General features: G+C 47.7%; 1 protein-coding gene across 3 annotated transcripts in view; it reads left to right on the top strand.

Annotated features, from left to right (window-relative positions):
- LOC142504017 (putative ferric-chelate reductase 1) overlaps nt 1-12,536 on the top strand; it is a 69,575-nt gene that overhangs the window by 18,997 nt on the left and 38,042 nt on the right. The window contains exon 1 of one of the 3 annotated variants that reach the window (XM_075617115.1): nt 4,985-5,098. The exons of the other annotated variants lie outside the window; for them this stretch is intronic. The gene's annotated coding sequence lies outside the window, so the exon portion shown is untranslated. Of the gene's footprint in view, nt 1-4,984; nt 5,099-12,536 lie in introns of those variants that run through there. 3 annotated transcript variants of the gene reach the window in all.

Below are 12,536 nucleotides of genomic sequence, written 5' to 3'. Positions count from 1 at the left end.
TGACAAACGGTTCCTGATTCAAACTGATGCCTCTATCTTTGGTATCGGTGAAGTGCTGAGTCAGGTGGGTGCTGAAGGGGTTGAACACCCAATCGTGTACCTGAGCTGCAAGCTATTACATCCGGAGGCTGCTTATGCTACGGTTGAGAGTGCTTGGCCATAGTAGGAGCCCTCCGGAAACTCCAACTGTATTTATATGGCTGCCCTTTAACGGTCATTATGGACCACAATCCCCTGAGCTGGTTGCAGTGGGTGTGACGGTCGTGAGGATTTGGCCCGGGATTAAAAGGGTTACACCCCAATTGGCCACCCTCTAACCTCACCAGGGAGACAAGGGGTTAACTGGGCTGAGGCCCAGACGTGTGATTTAACCCTTGTCATCACCTGAAAATGTATATTCCCTGTTCCCCCATGTTTTATTGTTAATCAGTGTCTGCATCACACACACACTGGGATCCATATAATAGTGGTACTGCTGCGGCCAAGTTTATTCGAGCATTTGCCCGTTCTTGGCCGCAGCAGTAGCCTGGCGCGCGCCCGAGAGTGACGGGCGCGCGCCGAAGCAGCGGAAGAGCGCCCTCCGATCGGGGCGCTCTCCCTACCGCTGCCGGGTCCGCTGGGTCCCCCGGAACCCCCTGCCGCTGTCCCGCGATCGCGGGACACCAGGGCTCCCTCGGGGAGCCCCTGGACGCGCGTGCAGGGGGCGAACGCTCCCGAAGACGCGTGACCGCGCGTCTATGACGCGCGGCACGCCGAGGGGCGGCCACTAGCAAGCCGGGAAATCTCCCGGCTTGCGGTACCGGCCACACTTTAATAAAGTGTGTCGGTAGTGTATAGTGATTATAGCCCTTTGTGTAACTTTCCCGCCTTTTCAGGCACCATTTTGCAGGTTCCCATAGGCCGCCATTAGGGCTCAATGCTTTCTAATGGTGAATCTTGCTGTGGAGTCCTGTTCCTGAGAAGACCAGCAGATGGCGTCCGAGAGGGAGAGCGGCGGTTTCCCATTGAAAGTCAATGGGCTCATTGACTTCAATGGAGAAATCCTCGAGAGAACTTTCCAGGAAGAAGTTGGCAGCCGTCCAAACCGCTTAACCGCAATGCGGATACATTTTCAATAGGAGAGCTTTGATCACTTACAAGTCAAGTTCAATGACAAGTGGCGTGGGAATAAACAGTTCTAGGGCACCTAGGGATAAAATTCTTTCTGTCCCTAGTTCCTAGACCTCCCTCCACTCGACCACAACCGGGTCCCCGTATCCTGGACCCCCGATAAGGGTCGAACCGAGAAGAGCGGGCTGCGCCATAGGTTCCAATGGCGGCGGCAGAAACAGCTCGAGAAAACGACTAAGTGTGAAAAGCTGAATTTTGGTATTCCATAGCTCCGGTTCCGGAGGGCCCAGCGGATCGGGGTTTGGGGTGTCTGTAGCCACTGCTCCGGCATAACTGTAGAACCATCCTTGACCCGCTTGGACCAACTCGACAGAGTATGGACCCCCTTGAAGGTTCGGGACTTTTCCCATAGACTCCAATGGCGGGCAAAACCCATTGACCGGCTACGGCGGAAAACTCCCATTGACTTCAACGGCGGCATCGCCCCGTTGAAATTCTAAGGCGGGGATTCCCATAGCAGCCAACGGCGGCAGTTTGCCATTGAAAGTCTATGGCGGCGAGGCCCGTTGGTTTCAATGGGGATTTAGTGAAAAACCGTGATTTAATTTACAGCGGAGATTTGTGTATTAAAATGTAAAACGGTTTTAAGTGTATTTGTGTATCTCCGGTTTCCCAGGTCGTAGCAGGTCGCAAATTGGACCATAGGGTGTCCCAGTTCCGGCATTGAGAACTGGGAAGTTTGGACCTGCTGGACCCCAAGCAACCGGATATTTTAATATGTTCATGTTTTATCCAACATACTGTGTTTCAAGGTATGGGTAAAACCCAGAGTAAATTCCTTTGCATACCAGGGTAGCATATGGCCTGAAAGGCGACCCAATGTCTAGGACTTAAGTATGTTTCAAAGGATTTTGTCACCTCTACTGTTTGCATGAGGGTGGAGACTACTCAAACCACAGCAGTCTTCAAGTGTTCCAGTTCACACCTCACAACAAAGAATTTCCTGCCAGGTACTCAGTTTGGTAGACTAGCTGGCATTCCTGAGGTAGAGGATGGGTTATAGAAATGAGACCCCAGAGCTCTACTGCGCATGTCCCAACAAGCAGGGGGGCATGGATCAAAATGTGTTCCCAGGTTAGTGAGTGGCTGGAGGTAATTGAAAACCAATCACCTGTACTTAAGATTAAAGATAGGACCACAAAAGGTATATAATCTGTGGTCAACCCTTTATCCAGTTGTTCAGTCTGTTCTATACCATCTTGATTGCTGAGAGAAACGCTATGCACTGTCTTCCTGCCAGAGGTCTTTTCATGTCTTTGGTGTCTTGATGACTATGAAGAGTGCTGTATGAACTGCCAGTCCAGATATGACTGCTTCATCATTTCCATTTTAAGTAAGTGTCTATATTTTGCCTGTTATTTGTACATTATTGTGTGTTCACCTTTATCAAGGAATAAATTATATTTTATCATATCTAAGTCTCGTCCCAGTTCAGACCCAGGTATATATATATATTTATATATATTTTGTGTAAATTGCAGCCTGCCATAAAGTCACCGTGACAGTGGGTCTCAGGGGATAATGCCAAGCTGCTGCGGTGGAGTCTGACCATACAGGAATATGACTTCACCATACAGGATAAGAAGGAGATGAGCATGACAATGCCAATGGACTTTCTCGGCAGGACAATCTGGGGCAGGCTAAGCTCTTACCTTCAAGTGTCATGCTTGGGGATCAACCGGTTGGGCTTGCTATCCCAGAGCTCTGCACTTAAAGGGTGGAGTTGTGATGGTAGCAGTAAATGGGACTGCTTTTAATAAAGGTCAAGCCCGCCATTACCCCTTCCTGTCAATATTACATTTGTATTATGTTATACTGTACAGTATATATCTGTAGTGTAAGCTTGGTTCCAGCTCTTCAGGGACCAGGTTAATGTTATGTTCAGGAGAAATGTTTCAAAGTGTTGACCTTTCCATGTAACATTCTTCATGTAACTCTTTTGTTGTTGCATTTCTACCCACCAATCAGGGGCTTGGTCATATTGAAAACACCTGGTCTCAACTCCTTTTTTATGTAACCATGTTATGCCATGGGGTGTTAAAGGTAGTGAGGGAGGCCCCTAGTTAGCTGGGCGTTGCTGTTAGCTTTAGCTTTCCGCTTTAGCTCAAGATCGATGTTCCAGTGGGGATTCCAGCTGCAGTGTCAACTCCAGTGTTGGTGCCAGGCTTTGAGTCTTGTTCCAGAGGACACAGCATGGAAGAAATAACAGGGGAAATCTCTTTTGAGAGGTCCCTGCGCTTTGGGTTATAGAGTAACCCCAGTCTCCCAGTTGTAAGTGTGCGTTGTTTTACTGTGAATTGTTGTGGATACTTTTTTCCAATAAATTCATTTTTGTTACGCTGTGTTTCTGTCCAGCAAATTGATCCCTGGTGTGATAGTCCAGGTCTCCCGTGACAGAGGTCCTTAGCTGCCTTACATCATATTACAATATCGTATTACATTGTCATAATATATGATATTATGTTACATTGCATTATGTCGTCTTATTTCATATCATTGCAAGGATCCGCGCTGCGGGTATACCCGCGTCCAGCGCCTCCTTACCTTTTTCACAGGCCGTTCAGGCTCCCTGGCGGTGTTCCCCGCTGCTGGCTGCTGTCCCCGCACCTCCAGGCCACGCGCGTCATCCCTACGGGCGCGCGCGGACCCAAGTCGCCATTAGTTGGAGCCGGGCGCCTGACTCCGCCTACGCTGACGCGGTGCGCGCACCTTGCGTGTCTCCGCCCCTGCCCTGTCAGCTCCGCCTCCCACGTTCCTCTTCCTTACCTGACCCTTCCCCGGTCCGTCCCTCCTGCTCCTCCCCTTCTTCCGTCTACTCCCAAACCCTCCGGTACGGCACTCCCATTCTCCGCCCCCTCTGACGCGGCGCACATACCTTACACGCTCCTTCCCCATCAGCTTTGCCTCTTAGGTTCTCCTTCCCTTTCTGTCCCTTCCCTTGTCCGTCCCTCCCCTTACTCTGACCACTCCCCAGGCCTCTAGCAATTCTCCTCTATCTGGGTCTTACCTAGGTCACTTGTCTGTTCCTCCCCTCACTCCCATTGGTCTCAAACTTTCACACTCTGCTCTCCTATCAGGTATTTCTTCGGGCCGCTTCTCCGTCACTCCCCTTTCCCTGATTGGTCCCAGCCCCCTATATAATCCCCCTTTACCATTTCCTCTTTGCTCTGCGTAGCTTCTGTACCTTGGTGCTGTCTGCTGTTGCCTGGCCTCTCTTGTCTTTCAGTGCTTGCTCCTGTCCCTGGAAATTCTGCTGACCTCCCTGGATTTGACCTTTTGCTTTGGACTCTACTACGCTGCTCTCTGGAACCCTTTTGACTTTCTATGCTGCAGACTTCCACAACCCTTGGACACGGCACACAAACAATCTACTTCGCTGCTCTCTCCACTCCCACGACCCAGGCTTACGGACAATCGACTACGCTGCCCTCTCCAACCTTCGACCCTTGGCTTACGAACTTTACCCTTCTACGCCGGAGCTGTCAAGTACGGTATCATTTACATTCTTGTTACCCGGACTACCTACGCTACTACCACACTCCGGCCGTGCCCCGTTTACTGTTAGGTGTGTGGTTTTACTCCTTTCCACCTGTCCTGGGGTCTCGTCTGGCTTGTGGGCAGGCCGAGCGGTACAATCATATATTGTCTACAGGACGCGCGTTTGCGTACATCTTCCTCCTCTCCGCATACATCTAGTGCCAGAATGAGCTGCGTTTGTTACACACAATTACACTCCAGTCTGGACCCAATGATAATTGCATGGCAGCGCTGTGACGGGTCCCTCCCAGGCCCCAGGCTGCATCAGTCTATACATGGCTTTGCCTGTCAGTGTATATAAGGAGAGTGTTCCCAGAAACAGCTCAGAGAACTGTATTCATCCCACCTGTGTGAGCTGCACATCCACCTGTCCCTCCGCTCTAATCGCAAGGTAAGGACTGTCCCATATCTGCGTCGTCCTTACAGATCCCCGGGCAGGTTATGTATCCGTCATTGTGGTGCAAACAACAACAAAATAACAGGTTTCTCATCCCCATGGATTTTTTTTGTACTATTTTTACGCCCGTTTTGCAGCCAGGAGACTTTGATAATTAACGCCGGACTTTCTTATTGAAATAGTTATGGTCAAAAATGTATCTGTAGGTAACACTACAACAGGGGTGCTCAACTTCAGTCCTCAAGGGCCACCAACAGGTACAGGATGTCCCTGCTTCAGCACAGGTGGCTCAGTTATTTTTGATTGACCCACCTGTGCTGAAGCAGGGATATCCTTAATAAGAGACCTGGAGTTGAGCACCCCTGCTCTACAACCTCTCCGCCTGGGCGGGGGGCACAGCCGGGTTTGGGTCTCTAGTTTTTTGCCCCACAGTTGTAGCCCTGAGACTTTGTTGCAATGTGCCAGGGCCGCCTGGCTTGTTAAGGTATAGATGGGTACTGAGCCTCTCCCTGTGTGTATGATTTAGTCCATTGCTGGGTTATCCTGGACAGAACATGACAGTGCAAAGTGACAATGAATTAACTGCATGATCCGGGGCTTAATAATTAGGGGTTCATGCAATATGCTCCGTGTGTTTTTTAAGAAATCAGCTCCTTAGTATTAGATACTTACTAAGTTTTCATTTTTTAAATTCAACTCTTAATGCCATTATTAATGAGTGTTAATACTCTGAGCATCCTCTGATTCCTATAGCAGGTTTTCCTGTTTGTGATCATCTGTTGCCAATGTTCCCAGCAGTATGAGCTGCAAACTGTAACAATAGACAATGTTACCTTAGTAATATTAGGATGCATTGTAGCTGCTGAGTGACACTGACTGAAGGATTGGTTTGAAACTGAAAAGCAGCCATTTAGTGATACTGGATCTTTATCGATCGATCACGGGAGAACGAATTGATCTGCAGCTCAAGGTAATCAAAGGCAGCCTAAATTTAAATAAATTTTAGACTGCATTTTTAAAAGGGTCACATCAGTATAACATGTGTCTTACAACGGTAATCAAAGGCGGCCTATATTAACCCACATTTTTTAACAATGTTTAAGCAACGCTTGGACGGCCTCTTAAAGGGCTTAATGTTCTCTATTTACATCTCAATAGAAGAGTGTGAGGCTCAGGGAGCCACGCCGCCTCAGCGCGCTCAACACTCACCTTCACCGCCGCGGGCTCCTCCGCGCCGCTCGCTCCCGCCTCTTCCCATGCCGGGCGACCGCCGCTGCACTAGCGCGCATGCCTGCGCGCTCTAGCCCTGAAGACTTGCCTTCCTACTCTTACAGGTTCTCCTTGCACCTGCACTCTGCCTACCACATCCCCTGTGGACACACCCCCACGTTGCAGGTTTCTCATTGGACGCTCTCACCTACATTTGCTCAGCTGTGCCACTGGCACTTTGGCTGAGCATAGTACCAGTTGCGCCGTGTTTACCTATCCTTGCCTCTACAGTCTTGCCTTGCCTTGCTGACCCTTGCTCTGTGCACGGACATGGGTGGCGTTATATCTATTTCCCACCTCAGCACCGCTGGTTCGCCTTGTTTGTGGTGAGCACACCCTGACAGAGCATCGATCGCTGCTGATGTTACATTCTGTTGCTTCCCTCTAAATATAAACTTTGTTATTAAAGAAAGCCCAAACCCCTCTCACCCTCCTGTCACGGGAGACCACCTTTTTACTGGGATCATTGATTGAGCAAAACAAGATAAGTGAAATAAATCATGAACGTATTCACATGAAAAGGCATACCCACAATGTTACACAAACTACATAAGAAGGGCACACTTACTTGGGACCTGGCAAGAAAACTAGACTTTCCTAACTAAAACAGACGTATAACAAGAATCTTTAGTTGACCGGGACTTAGCCCAAAAGTTCCTGGAACTCAAATCGGCATGAAGTTCCTGACGCCACCGCTGGATCTGCTCCGGAGCACTTGAAATCGCTTCACCGGGAGTTAGCTCCAAACGTCCTGGAACTAAAATCGACTTGTAATCCCAGCCGCGACCACTAGGTTAAATTCTCAGAACTTGGGCGCAAAAAGCGGAACTAAAAATATTTCACCTCGGATTTCTGAAGCCAGTATCTTCGCTATTTGTGTCAGAACATCTTTTTGGACATTCAAATTTGCTGCTGCTGTTCTGGCCCTTAGAATCTGCTGTCAGGATTGGCTGAGGGATTCTTATAGTATTTCTCAGTTCATTCATGAAATACTACAGCCAATCCGAGCGTGGGAACATTCTTACCAGCCAATTAGAGCGCTGCCAGCCTACTGAAGCTGGGCAAGCATGGATTCAGAATCAGCCAAGGGTTTGGCACCTCTGCCACTTCGTATTCAGAAGCCACCTACTGATTTGGACTCAATGTGTGAGTTGGGGCAAATGGTGGTCCGATGACTTCCATTCACCCCAGGACGTGAGTACTTGAGCCGAACTCCGGTACCCAAAGGGCTTCCACACCTGGCAACCTCTGAGGCTTTCATGTCCTGAGTCTGAGTCTAACGCGTAGCTCACCACAAACGAGGCACGACGCGGGTCTGAGGTAGGGATTGGTATAGAACGCCGACCACAACCGCGAGGGCGCGTCTAGAGTGTAGGATAGTCTTGCAGGCCGGATCAGGGTAGTAGAGGACAGCGTAAACGTGATACTTGCCGGGGCTAGGAGTGTAGCGTAGTGGATCGTTGGGTTACGAAGCTGGGGTCAGGATTGGAGAGAGTAGCGTTGTCGTAGAGCCTAAGCCAGGGTCAGTGCAGGAGAGAGCAGCGTCGTCGTATACAAAGCCTGGTCGGTGCAGGAGAATAACACAAGGTCCAAGGTTCCAGGCAAGGTCAGGCAGCAAGGTAAGGCAGACAGGCACAGAGTAGCGAGGGTAAGTGTCACACACAGAAGTTATGTTCGGCGAGGTATGGGAGCACAGAGAGCATATTTAAAGGGCTTCCCACCAATGGGAGATATCCAGTAAGTAGGGCTGCGGTTCCTGATAAGTTGCTGGATCGTGCAGGTGCGTCCTATTGCACAGCCAATTGAGACCGCATCAGAGAGTGCGCGCATGCTGCGCGCAACCCGCGCATCACGCGGGTGACCCGGTCGCACGCCGTCTTGGCACGCCACGACATCTGCGCAAGTACGGGGGCGGAGACCTGAGGCAGGGCCTACGGGAACAGAGGAGGAGCGCGGAGCGCGGAGCACAGTTGCGCTGTATAGCTCTGACGTCAGGACGGGGCGGGAATGAGAGGCATTAACCGCAGACAGACGGGGAGACCGCGCACTGTGAATGCGTCGCACGTCAATGCCAGAGGACCAGGAGCGCGCCCTGTTAGCCTCTCTTGAGTGCCATACGAACTAGATGAGCGAGAAAGGGTTAAGGGGACAGAAGCACCAGAACGGCGAATGCTCACACTGAGGAGTCTTATTGGCACCAAGCTTGGTAGCCAAATGGTCTCTCAGAACTTTGGATCTGAAAGTTCCAGCTCATTGTGACGTTCGTGAGGATTTGGCCCAGGATTAAAGGGGTTACACCCCAATTGGCCACCCTCTAACCTCACCAGGGAGACAAGGGGTTAACTGGGCTGAGGTCCAGAAATGTGATTTAACCCTTGTTATAACATGAAAATGTATATTCCCCTGTGTAACTGTATTGTGTTATGCTGGTGTTTGCACTCACACATACACTAGGGTTGCTGTGGCAGGGAAAGGGTTAATGTTAAAATAGTGATTATAGCCCGTTGTTCCCTTTTTCCCACCTTTTCATGCTCCATTTTTCAGCCGTCTAAATGTATATTCCCCTGTTCCCCATGTTTTATTGTTATATCAGTGTCTGCAACACACACACTGGAGCTTAAGGGGTTAATATTATATGCAGTACTGAATAACAGGAGCCGTTTCATGAAAACTGGTAATTTGGGAACGGAGTAAGCCAGCACCCTGATTCTTGGTGGGTAGCCTCAGGGAAACTCCCCAAGAACACACCTATTAAAAATATAACTTTGTCATAAGGGAAACATATATTTTTGATAAAGTGCCTTTCTGTTTCAGTTTAAAAAAAAAAATGTGTACAGGCAGGATGCTAGGGTCTCTGCCTGCCCTTTGTAATGCATGAGGAACAAATGTTATGCATACCAGACCAAATGTTTTTGACACCTATGAGCTGGGTCACTTGCCAAGAAGGACAGCTTGCTAGAATTTACATAGCCCTGATCAAAGGCTAATTATCTAATTGTTTATGCGGGACCCAGGAACTGAGTGGGTTGTGAGCGTTAAAACTCCCAAGTACAAACCAAGGTATCCCCCCCCCCCGGGGTCCCTGCTTCAAAGGATTTATTGATGGGGGCAAGGGGGGGGGCTACCCAAGGAGAAAATCAGAATGAGTGACCTTATTAAATATAAGAATATTATGAGATGTCCTTGGCTGAACATGCTAAGAGTTACATATGTGTATTCGTGAGACCAAGCCCCACCTGGTGAGTCTAAACACTTGATATCTACCAGCTACTACGAGCCAGATATTAATATCTCCCTTAAGTTTAATATTACACTGTAATGTTTAGTCTCTGTGGGAGCGTCAGGCATGACGGAATGTATTAATATGTCTCACATGCCAGTAAGTATCACTGAACTAAAGTTATGAAGTTATGAAGGTATTTACCGTATATATGGAATCTTGGTCCTATTCTGTTATGGTAAATAAGCAGGAAGAACATCCTGCTGGAATTTACAAAAGCCTGGTGATCAAAGGCTAAATTGCCTAATTGTTTATGCTTGGCCCAGGGACCAAAGGAACTGACCAGTTTAAGTGTGATATTTCACACTAAACACTGGAAGTCCAAAATCAGCTTCAAAGAGCTTCAAAAGGACTTTTGCTAGATGGCTCGGCGCCGTGAATGGGAGAGAAGGGTTAAAATGATATATAAGTCAGAGTTCCCCCTTACTCATGGTCTTCTGATATCATCTGAATTGCTACCTGACTGCTGAGATAAATGCTATGCAATGTCTTGGGATGATTGCTGTATGAACTGCCAGTCCAGCTGGGACTGGTTCATCATTCCCATCTTTAAGTAAGTGTCCATATTTTGCCTGTTATTTGTACATTTTTGTGTGTTCACCTTTATCAAGGAATAAATTATATTTTATCATATCTAAGTCTCGTCCCAGTTCAGACCCAGGTATATATATATTTATATATATTTTGTGTAAATTACAGCCTGTCATAAGCTATCGTCACACTCATACTACTGTGCACAAGCATATACGTTTTAAAACACCCTGTTTAATAAAAATATACACTCTAAACTTTCTAAGTCTCTTGGTTATGGGGAATAGAATACGAAATTGCACTTTTATTCCTACGAGCCATATTCCCCACACACGTATGAAAATAGACTTATAAAAATAGTATACCTCAATACCGTATATATGGTTACAGTACTCCAGAAACCCAACATAGGTTCTGGATGACCTGGGCATTACCTTAGGGACCCCTTGACATGTTCAGGGACACCTCACATCCCCATGCCCCATTTACCTTTCTGGTCTGTGCTGAAGCAGGGAAGCCTGGCGGTGAGTCGCCTAACTGATTCCTGGGTACATTTTTTGGGTATCCAGCAACTCTGGGCCCCGACTAGCTAGGCACATTCTGACAAGACTTTCTCCGCAAAATCGCCCTTGAAACTTATTGCCCAGCAATCTCTGCTCGCTGGCACAGCTGGAAAGGTAAAAACACAGACATTCTTTATTGTCGCATAATTTACAGACATGCATTTACAATCACTGACTCAAGAGCTGACACTCCCGCACCCCAATACATGGATCAGAGGTAACCAAATGGCCTGAAACCTTTATTGTGAGTCTGGTTACCCCCTCACTGTCACACCTCCTCAACCTGTATACTACAGCATGGCGTCTGTCACTAGACAAGGAAGTTTTGAACAATACAGCTCCCGTGCCCAGGACTTTCACAAGAACCTGATGGATGTTGGGATTTCTATGAGCCGATACTTGCAGCTCTCCATACTGTAGGTGGCATCATATGTTTAATTCCTTAGTGTTTTCCTCATAAAACCCGGTGAGGTTTGGAAAGCTGTGCCCATGAAAATGTAATCTATGTGGAAATCTGATTTTGATCCGCTCTTAGTAGTATCTCCATTTATATATATATGTCCCCTCAAACTTACCTTCAAATAAATTAGGGAGAGATGCTGAAAAAGCAATATATGCTAAGGACTATGCAAAGTATATTTAAATGACTGTCACTGTCACAGGAGACCATGCAATGTACACCATTTTACCAGGATCATGCATTAAGCAAATCAAGTTAATTAAATAAATCGTAAATGAATTGACAGGAAAAGGCAAACACACAATGTTACACAAACTAAAAGACAAACTTACTTGGGAATTGGGGTACAAACCTAGACTCTCCTAGGTGTAGGGAATCCTAACCCTGATAACAGTTGCAAAAACAGGACAGAAAATATTCCAGCCAGCTTTCGCTGAAGCAGCCTTTTTCTTGCTGGAGACTTGAAACTGGAAACTAAGAATCTTAGAGGACTGGAGAACTATGAGAGACCATGGAGAACCCACTATCTGATGGGCGCAAAGGGTTATAATACCTCTGACTTTCAATCACAGAATACTATCCCCCTATCAGAAGCGTGAGACATTTTTCGCAGCCAATCAGAGACAAGCTGGTAGACAAAACAGGGTTTCATGGAAATCTGAATGAACCAAGGGGCATGTGCAATTTGGCACCTCCGGCCCTGGTTGCCTCAATACCACCCACGGTGACAGGCTCCTGCAAGTCTGGTGGGGCAAATGGAAAAGCAAAGAGCGTCCATTGATCTCAGGATGTGGATACTTGAGTACTTCCCTACTGTCCAAATGGTCTTGACACCTTGGTCATCCACTGGGGCTTTCGTCTCCAGATGTCCTGCCAGACCTACTGGCACCACTTGGTATCCCCAGTGGTCTGTCAGAGCATTGGTTCTGAAAGTCCTAGCTCATGTCTGTGCACAAACAGATATGTTTGAAAACACAATGTTCCATAAAATGTACACTTTAAAAATATCCTAAGTCTTTTGGTTATGGGAAATAGAATAAGAAGCTGCACGTTATTTCTCACTAGCCATATTCCCCACACTCTATACAATAAACTTAGGACTGGACTTTAAAAAGTTCCCTCACAACCTTATAGATGATTGGAGTACCCCCAGAACCTCTAAGCAGGTTCTGGGTTACCTGTACAGTAACTGGGTATCCCCCTGAAACTGGGGACCCCATATAGTTACAGGGATACTTTACATCCCTTTGCAGCATTTACCTTTTTGGGCTGTGCTGAAGCATAGTTGGAGCACATCAGAACCCCTGTAGAGGTTCTGGGTGACCTGGA

The sequence above is a fragment of the Ascaphus truei genome, chromosome 10, assembly GCF_040206685.1.
Source record: "Ascaphus truei isolate aAscTru1 chromosome 10, aAscTru1.hap1, whole genome shotgun sequence".
Lineage (NCBI taxonomy): Eukaryota > Metazoa > Chordata > Amphibia > Anura > Ascaphidae > Ascaphus > Ascaphus truei.
Note: the sequence above shows the minus strand (reverse complement) of the source record. Positions and strands in the feature narration are given on the sequence as shown.